We start from the raw sequence: 12,701 nt of genomic DNA, 5'->3' as shown, positions 1-12,701 counted from the left end.
TCCGGAAATGTGTTCTGCACTACCACTTTTTTATAATGTTTTAAATATTGAAAGCCAATTTTCAAAGGTAATTTTATTAGTCATTTATGTTTATCGCGAAATTTTTTAAAACACATATCTACCCAATTTAAATAGCACAATGAAGTTGAGGATATTCAGAATAACCTTGATAATGGAAATAATAAATTTAAGATAGATAAAATATGTTATAAGAAAAATCTAAACACATCTGGAACATCTTTATTTTTCTTCATTCAGCCTTGTTCTCACCACTGCTGGATAAATGCCTCTTCCAAACGTCTCCACTCTTTTCTATCACCCGCTTTTACCATCCAAGTTTTACCGGCTATCGAGGCAATGTCGCCGACTCATCTTTTTTCTAGCCTTCTAACACAACTTTTGTTTGCTCATGGTCTCCACTTTATTATTCTGGGTGTCCACTTGCCATCATTTTGCCTCGCCAAGTGTCCTGCCCACTGCCATGCCATTTTGCTGTAAGATTCATGATTTCCACGACTCCGGTTCCTTCATTTATTATTCTGTCTCTTAGACATACACTGAGCATCTGTCTTTCCATGAATCGTTGGGTGTATTTTAGTTTCTGGCTACTTTTCTGTGTCACAGATATGGTTTCTAGTCCGTGTGTCGTCACTGATAATATACACGATTCATAGACTTATCCTTTTAAGCATAATGGGACTTGTTTATTTTCAAAAAAGGAATTTCGCTCGTCGAATTAGATTCTTTTAGAACATCTTTGAAAAGGTAAAAACAAAATGTTGAATTGGCATTGCCATCTTCTGCAGAGTTTCTTACTTATTCAGTTATAATGCTAGCTTCTGTCTAAAAGTGGATAAAAGTTATTCCAATACATAGACGGTACAAAAAGTTTTCTGAAGATGACTGTACTGAAATAAAGGGACCCGGCAAGATACAAAGGAGATAAATAAAATAACATCAAAATAAAAACACACAGGTATACAAAATTTACAATGAAAAATACAGTTCTGAGTGTAAAATAGACCCTGAATTCTGGACGAGTGTTTTCAACTCGATGGCTGTACTCTTGAATAAGGAAATCGGGTGGAGATAAGTCCGCCTCGTTGTGAAGTGGTTGGCATGTTAGCCTACCATTCTTGAGGTCCTGGGTTAGATTCCTGGCAGGATGGACGTGAAATAATGATTTTAATGGTTGTTTTTTTATGCAGCAATATTTATTTTTTCTTGGACTAGAGTTGGACTAGAGTTGGACTAGAGTACCAGGGTCCGTATTCTAATGGGAAGTTAAAATTTATCTTCAATTTTATCTACAAAGTAAAATTAAGTTTACTGTATGAAAAATAGAATATGTTTACAATTTTTTTTCCAAACATGTTTATTTATAGGTTTCCGCCTAAGATACTTTGAATACTTATACAAATATACACATTTTCGTTTATAAATATCGATGTTAGTTTATACCGTCTCGATATGTACCGATGAAGATTACGATTGTAATCGCGGCTCCGGAGTTGAAGGACTGATCATCTTACCTTAATGTAACAGATGCTCGATATACGCTGCATTTAGTATACCAATGACACTAGTTGCGGAAAGGGAATGATGATGATGATACGGAATTTAAGTGAAATTTTAGCGTTGCCTTAATCAAATTACACAAAATAAATAGCTGTGTACTTGCTATAAAACAATGAAGGTGGCAGGATGTAATAGTAAAAGTATGGATAACGAGCTTCCGCTTATGAGCGTTAAGTTCACGGAAAGCTTTCAACTTCCAAGGTGTTCCGCTATGAATTCTCTAATCATGAAGTCACGTCCCGGAGAGAAGAACACGTCATGCGTTGAAAATTAACTGTTAAAACTTCGCTTCAAAACGAATCTGATTTGCATTTTATTATTAAATGACTTTAATTTTAATATGTTGCAAATTAAATGCCAAAAGTATGGACGGCGAACGTTAGTGTAGTGTTTAGGCATTATATGTTAGTGTATAGGCACTAACATAGTAATGTGTAGGTATATTATATACGTTTAAGTTGCGAGCGGCGCGAGGCGGCCGCCTCTATTCTTTCGAGTTTTGGCTTCCTAGTCGGTCACACGTCCTTTTAACGTGCTATTTTAATTGTATTGAAATCTCTAATATAATTGTCATATGCTGTATCTGAGTTATCACTATAATTCTAATAAGTATCTATTGAACCTATCAATTGTGATCATTTGCGCCAGGAGTATTTTACTATTTAGGCCAAGGATTTCACAGTTAGATTATATTGTTCCTAAAATATTTAATATGCTGCCACTTGACTTGAAAACATGTCTTAGTAACAAAAAAAAACATGTATTTATTACAAAAGTGGTTAGAAGACAGACTGTGTCTATGCTGAATATTTTTTTATGCAAAACTTTATTGTAAAAAACTCAATATTATTCATTAAATATATTTTTTTCCTATATTAACATTTTCTTTCAATTTTATTTTATTAACACATTTTAAATATCAATTTTAATAGGAAGGCACTTTTAATTTTTAAAAAAATGTAGATAAAAATTTTCAATTTTGATATATATATATTTTATCTTGTTTTGGTTGCATTCATCAGCACCTACTATTTTTTTTCTTAAGTTTCAAAATCGTTATGCATATGTTTATTCTTTAAATTAATTGTGTTTTTCTCTTTTTTTTTTTAATTAAAAATTTATTTTTTTAAATTATCTGATTTTGTTGAGTTTTTTTCTTCTTAATAATATTTTTCATTTTTAAAGCACCAAAAACAAAATAAATGTATGTTAATTTTTTTAAAATTATCTGTTTAATATTATGTCTGTACTCTTTTATTTGAATCTTAATTTACACAAACATCAGGGTCACGCGATGACAAACTATTAATCAATATTTTTTTTATATATTTAAAGCACTTACTTTGTGGTTATTCATTATGATAAAATAAATAAAATGACTTTGTTTTTAGCCACTAATTTTTAATTGGCAGCATATTAATAAAATAAAATAGGAAGGAATTTATTAGTTAAGTATACCTCGATAAAGAAGCTTGATTTGCTTTGAAACCAGTCAGTGGAAAAAATAAATAAATTAGTGGTTAAAAACAACGTTGTTTTATTTATTTTATCATAGTTTGAGACCCCTGAAACATTATTAACAAAAAAACATACTTTCTAGGTAGTTTTAATATTAGTTCAACATACGCATTTAGTTGTACATAGAAAATATGTACTAGTGACATTGCAACAATAACCAATGAAGCAAAAATTTATCTGTTTATAAATACTTAAAATTCAAATTGTTTATACTAAAGTATACAACATACACAATGTGCTTATGTGTGTAAAATTTATAAACCTAATATGAATCTTATATATATATATTTTTTTAATATGTTATGCAATTTGTACAACTTGGCTACGGTCGTTAATAAATAAACTTGTGTATTTTATTAAATAAAGACTATATAATAAAAATTATCCACTTTTGAGATATAAAACCACTAGAATAAGTGCCTTTAGTGCTAGTTAAATAATGCAAAAGATTCAAAGCGTAATTTGATCAGTTTATCAATTCAAATACAGCATATTGCACATAAAAATACAGTTGTTATTGCACTGATCACACGAAAGCGAGTCCACTGGGGTGACAGTCCCTATTGCGAAGTGTTTTACCCCCCTTGTGTTGGTAGTCATGGATGTTTTACCCCCCTTGTGTTGGTAGTAATGGAATTGGTAGTAATTCGCATCGCTATTTCGAGTAAGCGCTACGCACTTGCTACGTACGAGCGCTGATGTCGCATCATGACGTCACACAGTTTGAAAAAGCAAATGGCGCACGTGTGAAAAACGGTTTAAATTTAAAACCTGTGTTAATCTTAAATCTACGGCGTGCGTGTCCTGTTTTCATTATTTTTTCTGTTTGTGTCAGTCTTCTCACCTTTTCTCTTCTATTAAAAGCAAAAAGCGCGTGTGAAAAATGGTTTAAATTTAAAACGTGTGTTAACCTTAAATCTACGGCGTGCGTGTGTCTTCTCACCTTTTCTCTTCTATTTTTCTCGCCTGTGATAATTATAACAATGTCAAAAAAGTGTTGTGTGCTTTCTTGCCATGTATCCGGGGACATCGTCAAACTATATTGCTTTGCCAAAATTAGACACATCACATAGTAGAATTCGCTATGCATTTCGCGTATGTCAAAGACATTTTCAGGCAAAGTTCATTGAGGGAAACTGTAGGCTACTTCCTGAAGCAGCACCGGCTTTTTTTACTGAAGAACATATAGCCAAGGAAGCAAAAATAAAAAATTAATATACCACAAAACTGCGCTAATTTTGTCCCTTGCTTTGTTGAAAAACTCGCCTAAGGGTTACATACTCGTGCAGAAAATTTTTGCATCGCCTTCAAGACGAACTTTATATAGGCTTCTTGGAGGATTGAGTTTCCGAGCAGGAATAAATGCAAACATAACAGCATTTTTTAAAAATGCTGTTGGCTCTTGGCCTACCCATGACAGAATATGTAGCATAGTGTTTGATGAGGTTTCGCTGTCACCATAACTATCTTTTGGTGTGAAAAATGAAGGACTCCAAAGGATTTTGGATTGAGAAAAAGCCAGGTTCGTTTTTAAAAAAATATTTAGTAGTGCAAACAAATTATTTAGTTCCATTTGTAATGCCATAATTTTGAGAATATATATTTTTTTCTTATTTCAGATTTGCGGACCATGCCCTGGTTTTTATGATAAGGGGGATTTTTTTAATGATATTGCTTACTATTTCTGTGAAGGGACAACTCCTGCCATTCAGTCAGTTAAATATATTCGGGAAGTGTACGCTGCTGTTTCAGACACTGGTTTTATTATTAAGGCCAGTATATGTGACCAAGGTGCAACGAATGTTGGAGCACTTAAATATTTAAGAGAAGAAACACGAAGAATGTATTTGATTAATGGGAAAGATTATGGTAATAATTATTTTTTATATTTTATTAATAAAAAACTTTGCATTTATATGTCAATCATGAAATTAATATTAGTTGGAAAACAAGGTTCTGGTATTCAAAATTACCCATCATCAAATGTTAATATAAACTTGCAAAGGTTTGTATTTACACCTAATGATGGGTGATGAATTCTGAATACCCAAGACTTGTGTACTAACTAATATTAAACTCGTATGTGGTGTTTAAATACAAAGTGTTTTTTTCTTTAAAAGTAATTCTACATATTAATTTCTAAAACGGTAGATAATATTATTTTTATTTCCTTAGTTTATAAATGCAAAATTACATTCAGATTTTCTTTACAAATATTTTACTACTTCAGTTTTATATTATGTTTAATGTTTTATTGAAATTTGTTTGCAGATGAAACATTTTTTGAAATATGTAGTCATAAAGTTTTTATAATTTATGACCTCCCACATTTGATAAAGGGGTTAAAAAATAATTTTCTCAATAAAAATATATCAACTGAGGCTAAAATTTCAAGTTGGAATGATTTAATTTTTGTGTATGAACAGGACGCAAGGATTGGAGATGTGAGGTTATTGAAATCAATACACGATGCACACATTATACCTGATAAAATCTGAAAAATGAAAGTCAGCAACTGCGTCAAAGTGTTGAATGAAAGGACGGTTGCTGCTCTTCGTTTTGCTGCAGAATTTGGTACGTATCTAAATGTACGGTATGAGATCAAAATATGAATAAAAAATATTTAGTCTTTAATAAATACTTGTTTTTTTCTATTTCAGAGTCATCACCCAAAAAATTAAGTTTGTTAGCCACCAGTGATGTCGTCTTATTCTTCGACAAACTCTCCGACAGTACAAATGGTGCTACCAACTTTTCCAAGGGTAAAATGAGATACATTACTACACTGCAGTCTACACACCATGCATTTTGGATTGATGCTATTAACAAATTGAAGAAAATGAAATTTGAATTCAGGAAGAGAGACGATTGTACCATCTCTAAAAAACTATATTTTGACCATCAAAGGTGTTCAAGGGCTCTGGGCAGACTTGCATCAGGCTGGTAATAAAAAACTAGTCCTACGACGTCTCAACCAAGATCCATTGGAAAACTTTTTTGGATCAATTAGAATGTACAATGGAAAGAATGTGAATCCAACATGCAGAGACTTTGTCAACACTTTTAAGTCTGCACTTATTAGTAATTTTTTGTTGTCACACTCTCCGACACTTAACTGTGAAGACGATAGAGGGCGCATGATACTAAACCTGAAAGAGTTTTTAAGTTTCTTTCGTGATGGTCCCACATTACTTTCAGAACCTGAGCTCAATAATGAATCTAGGATGTCATTATCTAGTTTGTTAATAGCAGAATGCAATAGCATTACTGTGCATGATGTATCTGTTTTACGCTCTTAACAGGAGAGAAGTAAAGTTGGAGCCCATGGATATTCTGCTGGTTGGATTTGTCGTAGATTGTTAAGTGACAATATTTGTGAGGCCTGCAAACAATCCCTTACTCAGTCAGAAGCTTCAATTCATCACAAATGTGTATTGTTGAGAGAGAGAACTGGTTATTATTTAAAATTAGCATATAAAAGCCTTCTGAATTTATTTACAAGGTGTATTGAAATTATTAATGGGTATTTAAATAATCCAAATAATCTTATTCAATCAAATATCCATAAAAACTTTCAGTATATAATAGAGGAAAATTTAAATTTTGAGTGGTTATAAATGTAATAAAAGTAAAACTTGTAAAGCTGATTGTTAAATTACAACTATTTAATTAGACACAGGAAATAAATAAAATATTGTCAGGAAAATATGATTCTAAATTACTTGATTCGAATCTAAATGTTTTACAAAAATTGGCTGTTGTAAAAAGCAAAAAATATTAATCATTAATTTGTATTTTAAAATCATTAATTTGTATTTAAGTAACTGTTATTTATTTACTCCTGCATATAAATACAGATGGTTTTTATCACATATTTTTAAATAAACAATTCTTCTTGACCTATTTATTGTTGCAAAATGAATATGTTATGTCTTCGTATAGCTAACATACAGTATTTCTTTTAAATATGGACTTTTATTGTTCACGTCATTATTGCAAATTAAATATGTTATGTCTTTTTTTAGCTAACATACAGTATTTCTTTTAAATATGGACTTTACTTTATTTGTTCAGTACACAAAATATTACATTTTTGCTTTTAATATGCAATAAGTAGATATTATTTTAATAAGTAGCATTAAGCTGTTGCAATTATATTCTGAGATAAGAGCTATTCTAGCATTTTTCTTATTTTTTAAATTTTTCTGTAATCATAACTTCCAGAAAGAAATTTTGATGTGAAAAGGGGCTAATTATTTTGAAAGTTTCTGTATTATATAAAGTTTATGTATTCTGAACTGGGAGTATGTGGTCATTCCATTATACTAGGATCCCTAGTGACTTTCTGATCCCACTTGGAGCAAGATCCCACGGGATTGGTTGATATAGATTTTTATCCACATCTGTCAACAGTCATATATCTTTTAACACGATATTATTATGGTATCAATAAAATAAATAGTCCAGAGATTGATTCTCAAAGTGTATTCCTTGTTCATTGATAGGAATAAGTCTAGTGTTCTCCTTAAAAATATTGTTTTTGTTGGTTACAATATTTTTGCGATTATGTCTCGATACTACAATACACTAAATACAAAATATAACTACCGTTTACAAGTGGACAATACAACACTGTTCTTTCCCAGGATCCAAGTGGACTTATTGTGGGATTATTGTATTGTCCTAGAATATTGTCTTTTGTGGTTGATGCTGTTTATTAGACAATATTTTCATATCTTTTATATTGTACTCCTGTAAATGGAACTTTAAGCTATGCATTAAAACATGCAGGATCCCGCTAATACGGGGATTTCACTGGATTGAATTTTTTTCATTCTGCAAAAACCTAGATTGAAAATCAGCTGCAGGGTTGGAAGCCCTAATCTGAACCAAGACACATTATTTTTCTTTTATGCGTTTTAAAGTTGTATCAAATTTAATTTAAATGTAATGTTTTATTCTGAATAAAGACTAAAATATATACATTAAAATTATAAACATGTTATATAAGTATATATATATATAGAATTCAAATAAGTTTAGCTCTTCAGAAAGTATTGTATTCCAATGTTATCTTTTTTTGTTGCATAAATCTGTAGTATATCAACTTAAATATATCCATGTATGTATTGAAGCGTTCAATTGGCATGTTTTTCTTTCCAGAACTTAAAATAAAAATTGTCATGTTTAATTATGTGTTCCATGTTGACGTTTTTTTATCCAACTTAACACTGAATCAAAGTTAACAACGTAAACTACATTATTAAAAAATCATGTTCCATATAAAGTGTCTTTTTTTCCATCTCCTCTGTCTTCAAAGCCTCTTCACCATTAATGATCAGTGTTAGGGCAAGTTTGCTTTAGAAAAGTTTGTTGTTAAATGTGGTGAATTCACTTTTAAATCACAAAAAAGGAAACGAAGATTTTTTATTAAATTTTATGGGTTGGCAATCAATTCCCAAAACTCATTATTTTCGAAATGCAGCATCATTAATGATAGAGAAGCTTTAATTCCTTCATAATATAAACTTGTAGTTTGATCAGTAGTAATAATTAAAAATCCGTGGTAAAAGTAACAATTTGGAAAAAAGTGAATACTTCTGATTTTTAACTATTACTCATGATCAAGCTGAGCTGTAAAAACTTTTAGGGAAAGTTTTGAATTTCCCGCGGATTTTTTTTTCGATGGATATAAGCGCCAACGTGAAATAGCGCGAATACAAAATTAGACCAATAGGAATGTGTTATTATACCTAAACGTCAAATGGTTGTTACGGCGCCGTAGTACTAAGTGGCAGATCTGAACTAGTAATAGTTCTACATTATCTCTGAGCGAGTCAATGATGTCTTTCAATTAAAAACTCACTTGGAATTTCATTGATGGAATTGATCGATCGATTGGGTGAGTCAAAAAATTTAGGAGTCGAATATTTTGTGGTTTCAAATATTATTTAGCAAACGAGTGGAGGCATATAAAAAAAATTATATCCAGGACATAATATTTAACATCATAAATGAAAGTGAAAGCTTTCGACTTTGGTGGTAATAAAATATTTAATAACAGAATTATGAAGCGAATAAATAGCATGCGGAATGAAATTAAGGAAGTTATACAGAAAACAGTCAGTCCACAAAAAAAGGAAAATTTGTGTTATTGGGTTTAGGAATGACAATTCTATGTTCTGCTAAAGACAGCCAGGCCAGTTGCGAACAAAACATTGTAATAATCTCCTTCTGAAAATGTTTCAAAATGTCACGAAAATTGATGTCACCTCATGATTCCTAACATGATATCTGCAAAATGCGTATTTTAGGTTGTGTGGTCAACTAGACTAAAAAATCGCCAAAATGTCTTTACAACGTAATAAAATTACTTCAAACGTTTTTATGTACCCTTATATGATATAATATAAATATAAAATAATATGATCAATACATAATGAATAATGACACAACATACATCAGAGTTTTACTAGGGCTGACTGTTTTCTGCAAAATGCACGCTTCACGTTGTGTAGTCAGCCAGACTTTCATTCAAAAATCATTCAAACTGGTCAAATACATAATCAGATTATTTTTTTTACTATAAAAGAACAAATGCAAGCATTTTTTATCATTTATCAAAGTAAAAAAAAACATTCTAACTGTTATGTGTATTTGGATTATTTATTATTTTCACCAAAGTGCTATTATCTCAGTTCCACTTTTGTATGTCTGGCTGCTTTCTGCATAACTGTATTCTAGGTAGGTAATGTCTGGAGCACACGAACATGGATATGAAATTTTTACCAAACATGTGTTATGTAAAACATTATTTGCTAAAAAATATCGATTACGTGGTATACAAAGCTATAATAGTTATTTGCTTGAGTCTGATTTAGATATACAAATTAAATATAAAGGAATACGCGGAGTAAGATGGTTTGATGAATATACGAGTATGTAAGGTCTACAACTTTTTAAACATATTGGTGAACAGAATGAAAAACAATATTTTCAAAGCTAGAGTCCATAAATGGATTGCTACAAAGACTATGTTTCATAGATAAGAATATAATTTTAGTTTCTTGAAAATTCTTTTTCGTTTTATTGATGTAGGTATATTTTTATTTTTTTTATTTCTTTTGAATTTTTACACAATTTTATTTATTTTTACTTTTTATTATTATTTTACATATTTATTACAGCAATATACAAGTAATTATTTATACAACAAATTAATTCAGTAGTAAAAGTAAACATACATATTTTTTATTTTTGCTGTTGGTTCATCTAAACTGCCTAACTAGGGATAGCTTCCCCGTTCTAAGGCAGTAAATTATGTATTTTATAATGATATTTAAAAGTATTTACAGTTTTATGATATTGTGTGCTTTTTCAGTCTTAAAGGTAAACAATGAATATCCAGAGAAAACATAAATAATACCAAAATCTCTACATCCTAAGTCCCAAGTCATTACTAGTAAATCAAGCAACCAGCTTACGTCCTTCTACATCGGACAACAAATTCTCTGACTCCCTCCGACCAATATGGATTAAGAATGCAGTCAACACCTTCCTCAGCCTGGCAATCCCACCACATTTCCACGAAACTGGGATAAGGTTATATACCCTCGGGCCTATGTAATATTGCTGCCTTTGAGCCAAAAAAGTATTGACTCCTCTCTGTAAAATCAGATCCTTATTGGAGTGTCTAGTATTATGAACATGACAAACCCTTGCGTATAAAAAAAAATAATTGATGTGAAAGTATGTACAATTATATATAAAATAAATAATACACTGACACTTCGGAACGTGCATGTGTGCCAGTGGAGTGGCTACATCCATAAATAAATAAAAAAATGTATTGAATGTACCGTACCTATTGTATAAACATTTTTGCTAACTATGTATTTGTATTTTATATTGGATTAAATAAATGTATTAAATTAAAAAATATATATATTTGAATATAGTTTTTTTGTCACTCTCTTGCAGACGCCTCTCCGAATACTTCGCTAAAAAGATAACTGCACATTAGACTGATCATGCCTAGCTAAAATAAAAAAAAAATCTAGGTCTCGAAGTCCCGTTTTTCGCACCTTAAATTGAACTAATTGTTTTATTTTTTAAAGAAAGAGCATTAGAATGTAATTTCCTGTGTCTGAACCTTTTTCGTTTTCAAAAATAGTTATCCTATTTGAATACCGTACCTGCGTCCGAAGACGGCATATAAAACTGGGCGCTTTGAAGGGTTTTTGGATGGTCCTAGTTCGCATAAAAAACAAAACGATAAGGACATGTCAATGGTAAATATCTGTAGTGTTGAAAAAAAACATTGCTCTAGTGCCATACTCCATGGAGATAATACGAGAAGTATTCTTATTCCTAGAAGGGGTCAGTGCTATGCAAGCTCCTGACGTCACCTCGACCTGTGAATATCTATTGCGACGGGTCCCCGTGAATAGTTCTCGCCCTCCAAGCTAGTAAGCAGGTCTATAAAGAGCCTGGCTACTGTGTGGCACGCGAGAGTTCTCATTTTGGTCAATCTCCTCCTCCAAGACCAGATCCGTAAAGTATCTGGCTATTAGGTAGGGGACAGCTCTTCAACCTCCTCAGGTTTAACCAGTGGTCCTCCGAGGATGAGGCTCCTTTTGTCATGTAAAGCATCACATTCACACACGTGTATAGATGTTTCCCCGTCTGCACTGCAGAACCTACATCTAGAAGTTTCGGAAAGGTTCATTCTAGCAAGGTGTTTGTTCAATCTGCGGTGCTCTGTAAGGGCTCTAGTGATAACCCTCACTTGATTTCGGGAATACGTTTGTATGAAAAAAGTCAGACCGCGTATCCTCTTAAGACATAATGGCTTGAGTAACAATAGAATCCGTACGAGTAGCGAGCGGTAGCTTGCCGTCATAGAGCGTCATAGTCACAAGAAAAAACGCGAAAAAACGCTTTGTAGAAACCAAGAGAATAAAAGAGCCACATTAAAATTTTCACGTGTCGGTTTTACCTGAATAATGTACTAGTTTAATTTTAAGTACCATAAGTCTAAGTGTATTAATATCATCAGCGGTTGGAATTTCTGTTATTTTTTATATCTCAATTTTGCAATTATTGATATTTAAATTAACCTGCCAGAAAGAGGGTATGTAATTTACAAAATCGCGTATAAAATGAAGGCGTCAAAACTACATTAAGATAGCAAGATGAAAAATGAATTTGATCAAAAACATAAAAATCTTGCTCTCAAGGAAAAGCTCCAGGTTAAAAATAACCTCTCTCAATACATCTTTAGCTATAATAATTAAACAGGTACCCAACAATAGATCAGTTATAAAAATGACTTTTAATGGTCGAAGCACTAACCTCGGGGAACATTATTATTTATTTATTAATCTCGAAGAAGGCATAGTATTTTGCCGAAAGTAGTCCATTGTTAAATTATTAAAAATAAAAGTGGTACATAAAAAAACAAACTTAATTTAAATCTATTATATAGCATTATGACCAGTTTCGAAGCTACAAAAGGTCCCTTATCAAGGTACAATTACAATGAGGAAGTTCAGTGGTTTTTTAAATATATTTTTTATTTGGTAATAGACTATCAAACTAAGGCA

The 12,701-nt window shown here is 31.4% G+C and overlaps 1 protein-coding gene and 1 long non-coding RNA gene across 11 annotated transcripts in view; one reads left to right on the top strand and one right to left on the bottom strand.

Moving 5' to 3' along the window:
* Nucleotides 1-12,701, bottom strand: part of CLIP-190 (Cytoplasmic linker protein 190) — a 145,841-nt gene that overhangs the window by 131,703 nt on the left and 1,437 nt on the right. The gene's annotated exons all lie outside the window — the stretch shown is intronic.
* On the top strand, nucleotides 3,693-8,383 carry LOC148282689 (uncharacterized). The gene is made up of 4 exons (XR_015822030.1): nucleotides 3,693-4,618; nucleotides 4,716-4,965; nucleotides 5,368-5,670; nucleotides 5,757-8,383. It is a non-coding gene; the product is annotated as an uncharacterized LOC148282689 (long non-coding RNA).

The sequence above is a fragment of the Micrasema longulum genome, unplaced genomic scaffold (genome assembly GCF_059751315.1).
Source record: "Micrasema longulum isolate JH-2025_06_02 unplaced genomic scaffold, ASM5975131v1 h1tg000305l, whole genome shotgun sequence".
In the NCBI taxonomy this organism is placed as follows: domain Eukaryota; kingdom Metazoa; phylum Arthropoda; class Insecta; order Trichoptera; family Brachycentridae; genus Micrasema; species Micrasema longulum.
This window is presented reverse-complemented; position numbering and strand designations above follow the sequence as displayed.